This window comes from Fukomys damarensis, unplaced genomic scaffold, assembly GCF_012274545.1.
Source record: "Fukomys damarensis isolate Sample0158 unplaced genomic scaffold, DMR_v1.0_HiC HiC_scaffold_25, whole genome shotgun sequence".
Lineage (NCBI taxonomy): Eukaryota > Metazoa > Chordata > Mammalia > Rodentia > Bathyergidae > Fukomys > Fukomys damarensis.
The window spans coordinates 33,423,728-33,440,330 of NW_022900937.1; the positions used below are offsets into that span (position 1 = coordinate 33,423,728).

At 53.3% G+C, this 16,603-nt stretch overlaps 1 long non-coding RNA gene across 1 annotated transcript; it reads right to left on the reverse strand.

Annotated features, from left to right (window-relative positions):
* Positions 1-15,079: 15,079 nt before the first annotated feature.
* LOC104865544 lies at positions 15,080-16,368 on the reverse strand. The gene is made up of 3 exons (XR_781201.1): positions 15,750-16,368; positions 15,427-15,594; positions 15,080-15,204 (listed from the first exon to the last, which is right to left on the reverse strand). It is a non-coding gene; the product is annotated as an uncharacterized LOC104865544 (long non-coding RNA).
* Between the last annotated feature and the right edge of the window lie 235 nt (positions 16,369-16,603).

Below are 16,603 nucleotides of genomic sequence, written 5' to 3' on the forward strand. Positions count from 1 at the left end.
TGAAATGGGCTGAGCTTCCTCCCACAGGGGAACAGGATCTCAGTGCTGGAATAGGCAGGAACAGGGTGAGGCCAGTGGCCTAGGCTGAGTGGCTGTTGCCATGACACGGCTGACAGAGGACAGTGGCTCCAACCAGGCTGGGCCAGCCAGGCAGTAAGCGGTGACAGGACTGTGACAGTACCTGGCGGCAGATGGACCAGCAGGGTCTCCTCTTGGGTCGGGTCCAGAATGTGTGACAAAGAAAAGGCACGGTGATGCTCTGGGTTTGACCTGAGCCATTTAAGGACAAAGAAGGCACCAGCAGAGAGAGGGAGGAACGAGCTCTTCACCGGGGAAAGGCTGGAAGCTGGTGCCCGAGTGTCCAGCTGGGTAGCCGCAGACACTCATTCGGAGGTGCTCAGCGACGGCTGGGGCGGATGGAGCTCAGAGCGGGCTGACACCTGAGGTCACGAGGGCTGAATCCTGCCCCAAGAGACAGCAGTGACAGCCCCCTGTGGTATAAGAGCAAAGATGAGTCCCGCATCCCGCCAAAGGTGATCTGTCTTCACCAAGCACACTAACTGTCAAGGACACAGGGAGAGCAGTGAGCTGAGCTGGGGGGAAACTGAGGCAGTGTGGCATCCCTATGTCATCACAGCTGTGCCAGGAATGATGCTCTCCCAAGGTGCTGATGGCCCAGCGGCACTGCCATGTTCCTGGTGCAAGACAGAATCTGTCTGGATGGTGCTGTCTTAATCACTTTGCCCATTGCTTAGACAAAACACCCAAGACAGATGAATTAAAGAACAGGTTTACCATGGCTCACAGTTTGCAGAGGGTTCAGTCCAGGGTTGGCTGCTCCAAGGCAGGGTGGCAGGGCACAGGGGCCTGGCAGAGGACAGCAGCTCAAAGCACGGCAGACAGGAAGTGGAGAGCAAAAGGAGCCAGGAAGAAATGGACTCTTCCAGACCACGCTCCCACGATCCTCCTGTTCCCATCAAGTCCCACCTCCTAACAGTGTGACAGCTCAAAGCCCCCATCACCTAATCACTTTCCAGAGCCCTCCCTGTGAGCTCATGAGGCTCTGGGAGACTTCAAGGTCTAGACCACAACAAGGCTAAAGGCAGGACCGAAGAGGAGTCAGTTTCACAAGAGGATGCAAAGGAAGTTCTGCAGAGGTGCAGGTGAGCAGAGTGCAGGCAGAAGGGAGTCAGGTGAAGGACACTGACACACGTGTGTGCCAGGGTTGAGTGTTGGTGCACGGGGAGGGACGGTGTAGTGTCGGGGACACTGGAGCACAGGCAGGGAGCGAGAGGCATGGCTGGAGTGGTGATCCAGGGGAGGACAGGTCTGGAGGGCTTTTGGTGGTACCAGACCGGTTAGGTGCACCGATGTCACCTGCAGGGCGGTTGGCAGTGGCAGGAAGGCCAAGGCGAGGGCACAGATGCTGCCTTGTGGGCCCCCGAGGGAGGGGGTGCTGCACCAGTTGCTGCTTTAATCTTCTGGGTGACAAGAGGCACAGACGTACTTACCCAGGAGAAGGGGTATAAGTGGTATGGAGGTGCAAGGGACGGCAGGGCCACTCAGGGGTAGGTGTTAATGTCAGAGGAGATGACAGGGCAGGGCTTCCTGGAGTCACCGTGGAGCTCAAGAACTGTGGGTCGACACGGGGTATGGCTGAGTTGGCAGGGATGGTGGGTGCTGGCAACCCAGTGCACCTGGCTGAGCAGCATTTGGTTTATATGCACGGCAGTGGTGGTCACAGCAAGGGAAAGACAATCTGTGTGTCTCAGTCCATTTGGTGATTGGAACAAAGCGCCTTGTGCCAGGTAACTTCCAATGCATAGGCACCTACTTCCCATACTTCCAAGGGCCACAGAGCCCAAGATCAAGGCACTGGTGAGGGGTGAGGGCTGCTCTCAGTCACCAAGATTGCACCTGAGTGCTGCGTCCCCTCATTGCAGAAGACATGAGGACAATGGGCCCTGAGGCCCTCTTCCTAGAGCACTGATCTGAGTCCTGAGGGTGGAGCCCTTCATGACCTAATCTCACAAAGGCCTATTCCTTTCAAGCTGGGAATTTTGGAGAAATGCATCCATTCAAACCAGAGAGGAAACAAGGCTCAGGGTGGTGACACAGTTATCAGGCACCTACAGGTGGATTGGAAGGATAGAGGGTCTCAGAGAGTTGGAGCTTGTCCCCAAGTCGGCCTTTGGAGGGTCCCACTCATTGGAACCAGCTGCCTGTATGGCTGGTGGAAAGCGTGATGTCACCTGGGATAGACAGTGGGTGTCACATCTAATAAGCAGGCCCCTGGGGGGGAAAGGGGTGAGTAATGGGAATCTGAGGACCTACATCCTCTGCCCAGAGGCCATGGCTTCAGGTTAAGAGCCCTGTACCATCATGGAGGGTCATCTTTACTAGGCATCACATGGCCTCTTTGCGAGTGGCCAAATCCTCCTCTGCAGGAAGCCTCTCACTCCTCCAAAGGTGTGATTACTGGTCCATCCTCTCTGACATGGTGCACATTCCTTTCAGAGTGACATGGCCCACAGCCATGTCTGGTTCACCTTTGTATTCCTGGAAACCAGTGTCTGCTTGCTGCCTGGTCAGTGGTCGGAACTCTCCCTGACAGAACAATGCATACGTCACATCTCTCAGGGACCTCAGTTGCCAACCAACCCAGCACTTTCATCTTCCTGCTGGGGAGGATTGAGCAGAGCGACGTCGGAGGGACTTGGCTGAGACACCAGACGCCCTTGACCTCACCCGCCCACCAGACAGTTCCGATTTGTAGTAGTCTGCTGGTTTTCAGGTTTGACGTCCCATTTCCAGCACACCAGCTGCTTGCAGGAGACATTACCTTCCTGCTCCCCTGAGAGATGGGAGATCACTTCAGACAACAGCACTTCCTTAGGTCCAGGACTTTGGGGCCACCTCAGTCTCCCACTTTCTCCTTCGTGGTCAAATAAATAGGACAGACACCTCCTGCCCTGACTGCCCATGCATGGCAGAGAGGTTAGACAGAGACAAAGCACAACAAATTTCTTTGTCTATTGCAAGATGCAAGCATTTTCGAACGGTCTTCTGTGCTCCATCTGCTTCGTCTGTGTTTACCCGGTCTTCTCCTCGGCGGAAAGCCAGCAGCCTTCTTATTCATTTTTAACTCGCCGGAGATTCTCTTCCGCCCCCTCCTCGAGTTGCTTCTGAAGATGCTATTATCTTTTGAACAATCAATGCCTGGCAACGGCCCAGGCACAGGACGGCTGGGTCTACAGCCCATTCCTCAGTGGAAAGTCCAGGATACCTTTCTAAATAAATGTGCAGACTTACAAAAAGGACAAATATCAAGTAAATCTTGCCTATAATGGCCCATCAAGTAATATTCGTGAAGATTAGCTTCGAGAACCTATGAATCTCAGGACATATAAATAACCCTGCTTTTGACAGGCAACACATATACATTTTTTTAAAGAGCTAAATGTCAGGAAATTCATTTCTGGAGATCCACAAGGAGACATGCACATCAGCTCGCTGCTACCTCGGTAATAAATTTGGAAATGTAAAATGCGAATCATGCCTTTGAATTTTCCCGTCCTCATCAGGCACCTCGAAGAATCAAGGATTGGGGCATCCTCGCTTAAATCAGCTGCTGCAATATTCTCTAGAAGCAGTCTCCATGCTGATGCCTTCCCTCTCAAATCCTCAGTACTAAAGGGGGAAGGAGAGCGACGGAAACCGGGCTCACCGTCCCCATGAACACAGGTCAAGCGCAGGGTGCGCCAACTATGTGCAGCAATAGTCAGATCGATGCACACTCATGGGAGAGGCCAGCAGGCTCTGTGCACGAGGGTTTGCAAGTGCAGTGAATCCATCATGTTACCAAGTGCACAGAAGGTGAACATCCTAAGTGAAGGCAAAGTGTGACATGTCACAGCCAACACCATCTTAATTTGCACGTCCGGTTTTGAACCTAAATCCACGGGGGGTAAAGATGATTCTCAACCTAAGAATTTGGATAATTTCTAATTCTCCTTATTTTAAGGCCCTAAAATCTCTAACATCTGCCACTGAAAACCTTGACATCTCAGGGAAGAGGAAGGATATACAGAGCGGCTTGGAAGGGATTTCTAGGAAGTTCACAGGCGACACTTCTACTTTTAATACGTAGACACTTTTAAGAATTGCTATTATGTAGCTTAAGCAGAACAGCAAAAGGAAGTTCAATTCACTGGGTGATGGGCTGGCTACTTTTCGGATTGCTTGCTTAGTTTGATTTTTTTTCCCTGTCTTAAGGAATTTTTTCATCCATTTGTCCTTCCATTTATTCGCAGCTGCTGCATTTGTTGAATTCTTTATAACACACCACAAACTGTGCTTGTAATTCTACACATATGCCATCCCATCATTGCATCCGCCTTGAGAGCTGCTTTTCTGTTTCCATTTTGCACACGAGGAAGTTGGGGTCAGACGTGGCCGCCACTGGCAGTGGAGTTGGAGGGTCCTGCCCTGTAAGGCCTTGTGGGGGGGGGACTGGGGATTAAACCAAGAGCCTTTGCACTAAACTCCAAATCTTTTAAAGGTTTATTTAGCTTTTATTTTTTGTTTGTACTGTTTGCAGCACGTAATGATTACATTTATCAGGGGGAAATGGTACACCTACATGGTAGACCTTAATTCTCCTTTGTGACCCCCTAGCCCGCTCTCCTCCCTGCTCCTTCCAATTCTTGGTCACCTTCCCAGTTGCAAAAGCTCTGTCTTCATTATTTTTCCCTTTAATTCTTTTTTTAATCCCCCTTACCCCCTCCCTCCATCTCTTTTCTCATCCATTTGAAAATGATCTCCCTACTTTCTTTTTTTTTAATTAAATTGAATTTATCAGTACATTCTAGGTAGACAGTACAGTTACATTCATTACCGGGATCCTGTACCTTTACATGCCAGGTCTTGGATCTCATTTTTCCCCTTTTCCCCACCCTCCCTTCACCCCCTCCTCTCCTCCATTCCCTTGTTCCCCTTTCCCTATCCTTCTCACTGTCCCTACACCTTTGGTCCTTTTCTTCCTATTTCACATTGCTAGTTGTCCCATTAGGATCTTGAGTACTATCCCTACTTTCTATTGATCTATCTTTTAGAGAGAGAGAGAGAGAGAGAGAAGAGAGAGAGAGAGAGAGAGAGGGAGAGGACGGTTTTGTATATAAGAGAAACCACTCAATATTTAAGCTTATTTGTCTGATTTTTTCACTTAATATCATGGTCTCCTGTTGTATTCATTTACCTAAAATTAGTGCGGAGGGTCTTCAAAAAGCTAAAACTAGAAATTCCATTTGACCCAGGTATCCCCTTTTGAGGTGTCTTCCTTTCAGAGTTAAAGACATCGTGTTATGGTTATCCATGCACACCCGTGTTTATAGCAGCACAACTCATAACAGCTAAATCTTGGAAGCGGCCTCTGTGTCCACAAAGAGATGAATGGATAAAGAAAATGAGGTGTTTACACACCATGGAGGACTACGCTGCCCAGCCCTTTCTAATTTCTTTTTTATTTTATTTTGGTTCAAGGTCTCACTTGCATAGGCTGGGCCCAAATTTGCAATCCTCTTGCCTCAGCCTCTTAGAGTGCCGGGACGACAGATGTGTGTCACCACACATGGCCAAGACCTTGTTAGACTTTATGGGTGCCACAAGAATGTTGCACTGTGCTGCTCCTGAGGACCTCATGTAGACGGAAGCAATGGAATGAAGTCTTAAATCTGATAAATGACACGAGAGAGGCTGATAAAAGGTCAAGGGGATTCAGAGGAGAAAGCAATTCCTGCTTGGGCTGAGGGGAGACTTTCCAGAAAACCACTGGATCCAGCCACATGGCAGGGGCTGGAGAGTGCAGGGTGATGCACAAATCTCTTCTGACAAAACAAGAGGTGGAATGAGAGATGCAAGTGTCACAGGCTTCACATGACCGAATGTACGAGTAGCTGCTTGCCTTATCACAGGGAAAGTGTACATGAGACACAGTGCATCCCCAGACGCGACGGGGCGGGCAAGTGGCCAGGATTGCCAGGCGGCAGCTGGCAGGGAGGTGCGCAGGCTGAAAAGCCAGGGAGGCGGACAGATGACGTCTCAAGGTCACCTGCGTGGAGAGCGGCCAGCAAGGAGTCAGCAGGAGGAGGACAGGGAGGGGATGCGTGGTAGTAACGGATGTGCCCGAGAAGCAGCCCAGGAGAAGCAGGGAGGATCGGCAGGAGATATGGTGGGGGCTGACCTTGGAGAAGGGAAGAGCAGGGCTGAGCAGTGGCCAGAGACTGGGGTCAGACCGAGGCCACTGTACTGGGGCACGTCGGCGAGGGAGCCGACACGAGTCCTTCCGTGGATCTCCTCCCACCTGAACATCCGAAGACATCAGGGATACAGATCCAAAACTACCCACAGTGGCAGTGCGTGGTGGTGCACGCCTGTAATCCCAGCCCTCCAGAAGGCTGAGGCAGGAGGATCACAAGTTTAAGCCTGGCCTAAGCAACTTAGTAAAAAAGAAAAGAAAGGGCTCAGGGTGTAGTTCAGTGCAAAGGCTTTGTATGCAATCCCTAGTATAAAAAAGAAGGGCAGGCAAGGGAAGGGAAGGGCAGGAAAGGGAAGGGGGAAGGGAACCCATACTGTTGTAGCTCCCAGCCACCTCCTGGTGCCCATGGCCTGTAGAAACTGCAGTCAGCTACAAGCTGGGACCCCGCTGATTGAACAACCAAAAGGAAATGGCTTCTTCCAACCAACTGAGCCCTCGGAAGTGAATTCTGTGTAGCCGAGCATCTGGACGAGATACAGTTGCTCAACGTCTCCATGGTGGCTCGGTGAGGCCCTGAGCAAAGGCCCAGTAACTCGGGACCATGCTCCTGTCCCATGGGAGCTATGTGCTCATATACGTGTGTCATTTGAGCCCACTAAACATGTGGTGATTTGTGACCAGTGACAGGTGACTACCCAGGAGAGGAGAGGCTAGCAGTGTCCCTCCGGGGTGGATGCCGCTCTCTGCAGCCCTGGCTCATGGACACCCTACCTGTCCTCAGCCCAGGGCTGCCTGCTCCGCTTCTGGAAAGTCCTCACACACTTCCCATCTGCAGCTGGCATCTGACTTGCTGTCTCCGTTTCTCTGTGTAGACGGAGACCTGCGCCATCGCAGGCCGGTCCGCAGCGGCCCAGAGCACACTATTTGCAGCGATTCACTCTGTATGGTATGACTCAGCATGGTGGTGGGCTTGGCGATTACAGACCCTTCTGTTAATCTTCCACTCCAGGAGTGAGTGCCTCGCAGAGAGTGGAAGGGAAGCGGTGCTCTTTTAAACAACGACTATTTCAGTCATGGAGCAAAGGAAGCGTTTGTGAAGGCCCCAAAGACAGGCTAAACATGGCTAACTGGGTCTAGTGGTGAACTGCACAAGGGAGACCCATCAAAGCTGCGCAAGAGATGAGAGGGGGAGAGAGCGAGGGAGAGAGAGAGATTAGCTCGGCATCTCTAGTCCCCCTTCTGAGTCAAGCTCCTGTCTTTAAGTCATCATCAAAGCTGCGCAAGAGATGAGAGGGGGAGAGAGCGAGGGAGAGAGAGAGAGAGATTAGCTCGGCATCTCTAGTCCCCCTTCTGAGTCAAGCTCCTGTCTTTAAGTCAGAGACAGGGGAGACATCAGAGCACCAAGATTGCTCTTTGCAGGGCACAGCTGCTCCCCAGAGTGTGTTCCACGTTTGCCTCACCTGACCCTCAGCATCTCAGGGCACTTGCCAGCCTCTTCAGGGACAGGCTCCTCCAGGCACCAGGCTTGTCAGTCAAATCGTCATTTTCTGAGACTTATTCCCATTCCTCCTTCTGAAGCCCAGGATTGTGGTGATTAGGGCTTGGGGTCAGGTGTCTGCCCCTCTTCTCCAGTCGAATGAAAGCCCCTTCTGCTGGCAGGTGTAACCTCCAGCTGCAGTCACCAGCCAGTGCTGGGTCAGGAGACTCGGCCCTCTGTGTGCTGGCTCCCCAGGCTCTGTGAACGGCAGGGTCTTACCCGGAATGGAAGGTCTGTCTCAGTGGAGCACAGAGTCCCCCGCAGGTCCTGGAGCTAATGGAAGTCATCTGAGTACTTCAGCCACAGAGAGGCAGGACTGCCTGGGGCTCAAGGTAGCACGTCTGGTTCTGTCCCTGTGGGCCAGAGCCCTGTGTGCTGTCTGTGCCCAGGGCAGGAATTCTTTCTGTACCATCAGACACCCAGGAAGGCCTACCAAGGAGGCCTCCAAGACCCAGGGTCTGTCAGGAGCCCAAGCACCAAGTGTGTCATCAAGAGCCATTCCAAAGCCTCGGCCACGGGACACCTGCCATTCCTGGATCCAGCCCAGGTGACAGGGGCCCAGCAGCCAGGGCCTGCGAGCAAGGGCTGGCTTTTCTGTGGGGACATCGCCAGAAACTGTACTAGGCTCTGGAACCTGCCCACAGTGGGGCTCCCCTCCCCTCCTCTCCCTGCTTCTCCTCCTCTTGTCCTACAGGGTGTGCTGCTGCAGGCACGCACACACGTGCACACTCATGCACACGCGCCGCCTCATGTCATGGCCCCGGCCTGCTGCAGTGCTAATGGCCCAGTACCCCCAGAGTCCAAAGGCTTAGTCCCAGAGAGGGCCCAGGCCAGTGCAGATTTTGCCTGGGAAGGCAGGGGCAAGGGGCACACACATTCCACAGATGCAGGTGCTGCGTGGGCCCTTGAGTCCCGCAGGCACACAGAAACGCATGGATGGTTTTCTCAGCCTAGCATAGCAGTGGCTGTGAGGACAGACAGCGCACACAGCTGGTGGACACAGGCTAGACACTTGTGGTACTGACTCTGAAGGCAGAGGTGCACCCATGCTAACCAGACTGGGCAGGCTCAGGATGTCCCTGAAGTCCCAGGTTCGGGGAGTTGGACAGCTTACCAAGTGCCATGCAGGATGCTTCCCAGCAGAGGCAGCAGCTGCACAGCTGGAGCTTACGTGAGGCCTGAGGTCCTGGTGGGTGTGAGGGGCAGGGCTTGGCCAAGACCACATGGTGCTGAGCCCCGGGCGCCATGGTAGAGAGTGTATCTTTCCTTGGGGGGAACAGAATGTAGACAGTGGCACTGCAGAGTGCCACCAAGACGACCCCTCCCTGGCCCTATTCATGGTAGCTATGAGGGAGGCAGTGCTAGAAGACGTGCCCTCCTGAGGAGGTGGCTGTGGGGGTCCCCAGGCAGATGAGGACAGCAGCCAGCATCCCGAGCACAGATGGCTGAGGGCAGGAAGGGAATGACAGCAGTGGGACTTAGAGCTAAACAACAGGCCACATGGGCCTGGGAGAAACCCAAAGGGAATCCAGACTCAGTGCGATGCTGGGGATCAGACTCAGGGCCTCCATGCTGAGCTACATCCCCAGTCCTTTTTGGTTTTTATTTCGAGATGGGGGCATCTCACTAACTTGCCCAGGCTGGGCATGAAATAGTGATCCTCCTGCCTCAGCCTCCCAGAGTGCTGGCAATATAGATGTGCACGGTCAGGTACAGCTAGAGTTGAGGTTCTGACCCAAGAAATCTGACAGAAAGTCGTAAACCACCTGGGGAAGAACAGATCGGGAAGGGAAAGGTGACCATTCCAAGGTGGGTGACAAGGATTTTGGGAACTGTGGGTCACCGAGGGACTGGAACCCAGCTCTCTTCTGCACGGGGTCCCCTCCCTTCACTCCTGTTCCACCAACAGCTCTCAGAAAATGGCTGTATTTGTGGCCCCATCGTGCTGGCCTGCAACAGAGGAAAACCGGTTCTTTATTCTTTTCTTTTCTTCCTCCTGATTTTTTAAATCTTCCTTCTCCAGGCCAAAGGAGGCCTCAGCAACTCATAGGAGAATCTACAAGGCGAGAAGGGGTGCAGACTCCGCCAGGCATCCCAGCTTCACAGGCCCGCCTGTAATGAGCGGGGCGCTCGGGTGCTGCCAGGACTGCGGCCACTGTGCTTCAGGCCTGGTGAACGTGACATCGCTGGCTGGTGGCAGAGAGGGCTGCGGGGGTGGGGGGGCACAGCATGCTCTGCAGAGCCCTGTGTGCCGCAATTAGTAGGGAAAGCGATTTCCTACCCAAGGCTGGCGGGAAAGTGTTCTGGACCTGGAGGGCAGGCGGGGAGCACACCGTGGAGGCTGGAAACAAAGGAACCAGCCTCTGCTGTTTCCTCCCGGAGACCCCGCCTTCTCGGTGCCTCCTGCTGCACGGTGTGCACAAGCACACGTGCCAGACCTGAAGAGGCGCTGCACCACTGGGCCCGAGGGCCTGACCGCAGTGCACCCTGGGAGGTGCCACGGCAGCGAACACCCTGCAGCTTCTGTCTGTGTCTGCAGGTCTCTCAGTCCTGCTCTGTTCCGCCTCAGAGCTCATCTCCTAGCTGTCCTCAGAAATGCAAAAAGGACGGTTAATAATTAATAGGGCAGAGCCTCTGTCTGCATTATTAAGGGCCTGATGCTGGGCCAGCACTGCCGGGAGGAGCTGGAAGGAACGGATCCTGCAGCTGCCAGGGCGTCCTCTTGATGTCCTCTGATCCGCCTGGCCTGGAAACAGGGGCAGCCGGTAGATGCCGAGCTCCATCCAGGAACAGCCAGGGCTGGTCGCATGGTGCGCACAGAGGGCTGTCCCTGCTTCCTGACCCTGCCCATCCGCTGGCCACTGGTCTGGGCCCTCAGCAAAGCCCAAGGCTTCTTCCTGCAAAAACCACCCTCAGCGGGTAACTGCCATCCTGGTGATCCTGGGATCATGTCTATCGGTAGACTGCACCACACTCGGGGTAGGAGCCCGCCCAGCTTCCTCGAGCAGATGACCCAATGAGGCTTACAAGGTTGGCCCCAAAGACACAATGCTAATCAGGCATTTCATCGGATCTGGAATGCATAGTATATTTTCTGTGTGTGAACAAGGATGGGTTAAATTCAGCTGGGGGATGTCTTTTTAAAGGTATGTAAAATAAACATCTCCTAATTAATGGAATTAACTAAAACCAATTGAGAGTTAGAACATTTTGCTCCTTTCTTTCATTCCTCTCTGGCCTTCATGCATTAGGAAAGAAAGGAAAGAGTGAGACCCCGCCCAGACAAGGGCTCCCCTCTTTTCTTTCTGTGTCTTGAGCACCTTACACAGGAGTCCAGCCACTTCACAGGGAAGAAAGGGCCTGGGGCGGTAGCAACGCTGGACTGAATGAGGCTGCATCGTGTCCGTTGCTCTGTGCTCCAGGGTGTTTCCTAGGCAGTTGCAGTAGTTGCAAACCCCAGGCTGTGTGAAAATGCACACCTCCCTCTGCCACCTGGGCCTCTCCCAGCTCTTTCTGGCTGTCTCTCAGTGGTGAGCTCCTCGCAGGCAGGCGCTTTGTCTTTTCCGGTCCCTTAACAAGCCTAGAAGAAAACCAATCCTTGCACCTAGAGGAAGAAAGCTTTCCTCTGCCTTCATTCCCAGCATTTCCCCAATGCACTCGGCCGGCTCAAGCACGTTCTTCTTCACGAAGTGTGAGGCATGGGTTGGTGGGGGTGCTTCAGAATACCAGCGTCAAACTCAGCCAGGACTTCAAGTCTGCAGCGGCCCTGCCCAGCTTCCTGCACCACTGTGAGGTCGCCCTGCTGGTTGTCACTCCTCCCCATGCCACCACAGAGGCCCTTGGTGGTGACCCAGGCACCAGACTCTCTTTGCAGGCACAGAGGAAATAAACAAGGGTGATCCCAGAGGAGCCACTGCTTCCCCTAGAAGGCGCAGAGTAATGAGCAGATCAGGGTCACAGCCTCATGCCGGAGGGGGTGCTGTGTGGGGTCTGCAGCTCCAGCTCCTCGTGGGACAGCAGCAGGCCCCAGACTCAAGCACCCTGAAGTCCTCTTCCACCTGTGACCCCAGAGCTCCTGAGTGTCCGAATGCACCAAGTGAGGGTGGCACTGTCCTCACAGGCTGCTGCAGCATGGAAAGAGGAAGCAGGCTGCCTGCAGGGGAGGCCTTGGCAACACGCCAGTCCACGGCTTACATCCCAGGGGAGCCAAACAGCATGAGGGGGGAGACAGCTGCTAGGCCCGCAGAGCCCTCACTTCCCGGCCTGGGTCTCTGCCCAAACCCTCTGACTCCATCCTGCCTGGCAGCTAAAGTGGCCGCCTGGCTCCTTCCAAGGGCTCTCAGCCTGAGCCCTATCGATTGTCAGACACTTTGAACGATGCAGTTAAGACAGGAGGGGAGAAAACACAGCAGCCATCCAGAAATAATTAGGAGGAAAGAAAGAATCCCCAAATCCATCTCCTCTAACTCACCCAGCCAACTCTCTCCATGCCTGCTGCCTCCACGGCTTTCTGTCTCTTCTCCCTACACACACACACACACACACACACACACACACACACATGCACACACTGCCCAAAAACATACATTTCAAAATCAAGTTATCAGGTTAGTGACTGTATTTAACCTGGATTCCAGCTGTGTTTTGGAAGGAGTCTGGGGTCCAAGGAGATTCTCAATAATGCCTCAGACAGGGTCAGTGGTTGCAGAATGCAAACCACTGCTTACTCCTTACCTTGATTCCCCTTGCTCTCCTAAACCTGGTTTTGTGTGTGTGTGTGTGTGTGTGTGTGTGTGTGTGTGTGTGTGCGCACAAATGCATGTGTGCACGAGAAGCCCTGTATGAGGATCCTGGACAGCACCAGAGATACCAGCATCTAGTTTTCAGTAGGCCCTGTATTAGTCACTTTCCTGTTGTTGAGACACAATACCAGACACCACAATTCAAAGAAGAGGAGGTTAATCTGGCTCATGGTTTTGGTAGGTTCAGTCCATGGTCAGCAGCTCCAAGGCAGGAACATCCTGGCAGAAGCACGTGGTGGAGAGATGCTGTTCAACCCATGGCAGCTAGAAAGTAGAGTGAGAAAGGAGGAGCTGGGAACAAGGATTTACCCTTCCAGGTCTCACCCCAGGGACCACCTCCAACCAAGCCCCACCTCCTACAGCACATTCAGCCCTGAACCCCTCCGTGATGGATCCACTGAAAGTCCAGTGTACGGTAATTCAATCACTTTGCAAACTTGTGACATTTGGGGAAATTTCAGATCTAAACCATAACTGTTCTACGCTCCAGATGCCACCAAGGGCTCAGGATCGTCTATGAGGGCCACATTCCAGCTAGATCCCCCCACCCCAGTTCCAAGACTCCCTCCCACACCAAGTGGAAATGCTGGCTCTTTTGTTATTTCTGTGCATCTGTGAGGCATGGGGGATATAAAGTGGGTTGTTGGTCAGAACTGGAAAGAAGCTTAGAAGCTACAGAGCACATGGCATCTTCACATTCTTCCTGAGCATGTGGCCCTGGAGGTTAGGATGGAAGAAGAAGGAGAACGCGGATGTGAGGAGAGTGGGGACAGGCTCCACCCTTCCAGATCTCCTTCCCTCTGGGACGGAGGTTCCTTCACTCACCACCGAGGTCTGCATGTTGAAAATAGCCCTGCCTCCCTTCCTCTTCCCAAGTGCAAGCTTCCTCGCTGACATTCCATGGCTAGTTCCTTATCAAGCTTTCCGTTTCCTTGTAGCCAGAGGGCAGCAGGAGCCAGAAGAAGCCAGAAGTTTTACACACGTGAGGCTTTGGGAAGGGGATTGATTACAGGTGCACTGCAGCTGATTTGCTATTTGGAGGTGGGGCCTTGTGGGAGGTGGGTGATTAGCACTGTGAGGTAAGGGTTCATTGCCCTCGCCAGATCCTCCCTTCTCTCTCTGCTTCCTGCTTACCATGAGGTGAGCAGCTGTCCTTTGCCAGACCCTTCCACCATGCCCTTCTTCTATTAGAACCAGCTGCCTCTGGATTGAAATCAGAACCAAAATAAACTTCTCCTTTTTGTGGGTGTTGGGTATTGGGTCTCAACAGCAAGGAAGGTGACTAAGACAGGCTCCCTCCCCTCATAATTTTGGATGAGAAGGAAAGAAAACAGGAGGCCACAGCTACAGGCTGTGGACCGATCTCGGATAAGATGACAATATCTAGGGCCATGAGAGGCCAGAGGAGGAGACAGGTCTCAGCAGAAGCCATTTCTTAGGACACATGCAGAGAGGCTGGAAGGCAAGGCTGGAGAGGCATGTCAGGAAACCCCAGCCACTCTAGAAACATGAAGATGTCACACCACCTGGCAGAGGGACCACAGGTGTGACCTAGATCAGGATCCTGGAATACAAGAAGTAACCAGGGGATCTCCAGCCAGCCTATGGCCACCCAGAGTGAACAAGATAAGGATCTAAACATGTACTAGAGGATATGGAGTTCTCCAGGGGGGCCCAGGGCCACACAGGGTAACCAAGTGAAAGTCCTGAGTTAGCCCAGGATTACCCAGTAGGGCCTCACAGGGTGACCAAGCGGAGGATCCTGAGATGCAGAATATGACCTGGGGTCACAGACTGAGGTGTATGGTCAGTTTGAGGGACCCTAAATAAATAAAAGGTAAGAAAAGCCCCACCACCCCAGCCTCAGCTCTGTCAACTGCCAGAGCTGCCCACTGGTGGGTCCTGGCCAGGAACCATAAGGCAAAGAGTCCTCAGACACAGGCACCATGGAGGGGAGAGTAGGCCTGGATCTAGAGAACAGGGCTCATGGAAGGAGAGAAGGGAAAGCAACATGCAGAGAGGAGAAGGCAGCAGATTTCTGCATACAGACCAAAGGAGGCATTGGATTGAAGTGTTCACCATACCTCTCGCATGTCAGCGTGGGAGAGTCACGGCTGTGCTAGTCACCTAGAGTGACCTGCTAGTCATGCTTCCCTTACTGATCCCTCTCTGGGGGCATCAAGGAGACCCAGGCCTTCCACAGACCCCAGTGGCTGCCTCCACCTGCGCCACCTCTTGCCTTCAGAACAGTGGAGTTGACTACTTCCTGTAAAGCAGCTCCAGGAATCTGCACAGGGTTCCTTGCAAAATGACTTGCTACCTGATCTAAGAGCTGGGGCCAGCCGGGGAACATCTGACCCTGTAGGAGGCCTGAGGAGGTGTGAACTAGCCAAGGGGTCAGCACTTGCACGATCGGCCCCCAGAGGAAAAGAGGTATGTGAGGGCCTTTCCCAGCCACAGTTCCTAGGAAATCCAGAGGTCTGTGTTCTAGGCTCGTCTCTGCCTCCTTGTGTGGCCTTGGTCGAGTTTCTGGATCTCACATCTCTGGTCATGGCTGGGTCCGTGGTGAGCACTGAACATTTTTTTGAGGAAAGGACAAATGCAGAGATCTGGAGAGGAGAAAAGGCTTCTCACGGGTGGGGCACCAGAAAGAAAGGTATTAGTAGGAAATCAACCCCCACACTTGCATTCACGCACTCCTTTGCACACACGTGCACACGCATGCACATGGCCCTCCAGGGCTTTCCCCACTGTTATCCCACCCCATCCTTTATGCAGCCTGCAACCCCGCCAGTTACTTATGTTCACAGATGTGATCCCAACCAACTCACCTGCGTTTGTCCTGTCAGGAGAGAATGGCTCGGGGACCCCAAGGCACTCCATGGGACAGGGGAAGCTTTTAGACAACCTCATCTGCATGATCGGCGTGCTGCAGCTATGGGAGATGAATGTCGCCCCTCTTCTCCCCCACATCTCCTGTTCAGGCAGCATCCAGCCTCCTGCTCTTATCAGGAAGGAAAGGGGCGACATCAGCAAGCCCCCCATCTCTCTCTTGCTCTTTCTCTCCCCCCAAAGGTTCGTTGCCTGCATAATTGAAACCAAGGGAACAAAAACACACAAAAGCAAGTGGCACAGATGTTTTCATCACAGGTACCTCAAATAACTCCAAAGGGCCCTCACAAGCAGCGCCCGTGAATATATTTCATGCCTGGCTCGCTGAGAATTAGCATTGGAAATCATCGCCGTGAACACAGGGAGCTGATGAATTTCAATCCAGCCCAGAAAGCAGCCACTTCTGTTGCCTTTGTCAGCCCACAGTCACATCACTGCCGATATCTTTGCAAGACCAGCAGAAGCCGACGTGTCACTTTTGACACAGCAGCTTGTCCCTTTTCACTGCTCAGCTGACAGCGAGCCTGGTGCCTGCCTGTTGCTCGGCGCTGAACAGAGACCCAGGTGCCCAGACTTGAATCTCTGGGCCTCTCTGGGAGATGTCAGCCCAGCTCTGTGTCTTGGATGGCAGAGCTGCTGGACCAATTGATCTGCCTGCCAGCCGCACCGGCATCCGGGAGGGGAGATGGCAGGGAACATCCGGGGTGAGCTGAAGCATCTTTCAAAGGAGAGTCACAGCGATTCTGGGAAGAAAGAAAGCCATGCAGGGGCTGGGCTTTGCCAAGAGTCAGATTTCACCTCCCCTTGCTCAGCCTGGAGTCGCAGGTACACCTGGGGAAACTGGAACCGTGTCATGACGCTGTGACCTCCTGTAGGACCGTTTTCCCCCTCACGCATACTTTCACATGCTAATTTACTTGCCATTTTTAATCACACTCAGGAAAGCTCTGCAGAGAGGGAGGAAAAATACCCACAAAGAAGGGCACGGCTGTCTTTTCCCTGTCAGTCTTCTGTGAGCTACAATTAGGGAAAGGGAAAATCCCCTCCTCTTCTGGGGCAAGCTCTGCAAAAAATGCTGAGCTGCCCAAAACTGAACAAATACAAACCGTGCCCTAG